We start from the raw sequence: 1,184 nt of genomic DNA, 5'->3' as shown, positions 1-1,184 counted from the left end.
GATGGGTGAGGGCACACCAGGGGTCTCGGTGGAGCAGGGGCGACCGGAGGCTGCCCAGTGCCGCTGCTGCTCCTCTTCGGTGGTCAGCTTACCGGCCGCCTCGCCCTCGGGCTCCGGGGATGCCTTGCATCGGCGTGGAGTGGGCGCCAGGTTCCGGGACGGGGCTCTTGGGGGCGGCCCGTACAGGGCCGCATGGGTGGGCTCGGGGTACTGCTGGGGCAGGGCCTAGGCCAGAGGGGGCTCTCGGAAGCTGCGCACCCCATCGGTCCGCACCTCGCCCAGCTGGCCCCATGCCCCGGGAGCCGTGTCGGCGCTCATACTGAAGGTACTTGAAGCCCAAGGAGGCCAGGGCCTTGCCAGGCTCCCCCAGAGCGTCGTGGAACATTTGGCGCGCCACGGCCAGACCGCCCCCCCCCCCACCCCGTGTATACGTTGCCAGATCCACAGGGATACTCGGTGAAAGGCTTCACCTCGAACTCGTAGCGGGCAGTGGCATCTAAGGCGAACACTCGCCCCACCAGCCCGTGATCCTTCTTGAAGCGGACGTTGAAGGGGGCGCAGGTGGACAGTGCCAGCAGCTGTTCGCGCACCGCTTTGGGGCGCCCGTGCCACTCCTCTGCCCGGCCCCACAAGGCCTCGCTCAGGTCTGCCAGTCGGCATTCCTCTGCTGCTTCTCCTCCTCGAAGTCAGAGCCAAAGGTGGGACGGGCAGGACTCAAGCCGGGCGCCAGCGTCAGGCCTCGGCTTCCCAGGCCGGACACTGCCGCTGCCAGCAGCCCGGGAGGCACTAGGGCGAGCTTCGTGCCAAGCAGGGCCCTCCGCAAGCCCTCAGCCACCGCCTCCTTGTGGCCAATAGGCGGCCGAGGAGGTGGCTCTGTCATAGCGGTCCTGGCCCGAGAAGCCACCACTGGTGCCTGACTGCTGGGGCTGGCTTGCGGAGGTGGCAGCTGAGGCCCATGCGCCGCAACTGCGGCCAGGTCCTTGGTGGGAGGGTGCTTGGAGGCGGGGGGGGCGGGGGCCGGGCGATCGGGGCTCGGGGAGCACGTGGCTGCGCTTGAGCTGGCGCGCCGCTTCGACGAGCAGCTCGGTCCAGTCCACGCCCTCGAAGTTCACGCAGCCGCGACACACGGCCTCGCTGAAGTCCCACACCATGGCCCACGGCATCTTGGGTAGGTCGCACAGGTA

The 1,184-nt window shown here is 69.3% G+C and overlaps 1 pseudogene; it reads right to left on the bottom strand.

Annotated features, from left to right (window-relative positions):
• Positions 1 to 3: 3 nt before the first annotated feature.
• LOC102864064 lies at positions 4 to 1,178 on the bottom strand (annotated as a pseudogene).
• Between the last annotated feature and the right edge of the window lie 6 nt (positions 1,179 to 1,184).

Source organism: Elephantulus edwardii, unplaced genomic scaffold (genome assembly GCF_000299155.1).
Source record: "Elephantulus edwardii isolate Elephantulus edwardi_28Jun2011 unplaced genomic scaffold, EleEdw1.0 scaffold07422, whole genome shotgun sequence".
In the NCBI taxonomy this organism is placed as follows: Eukaryota; Metazoa; Chordata; class Mammalia; order Macroscelidea; family Macroscelididae; genus Elephantulus; species Elephantulus edwardii.
The sequence above is the reverse complement of the archived record's forward strand: the minus strand, read 5'-3'. Positions and strand labels throughout refer to the sequence as shown.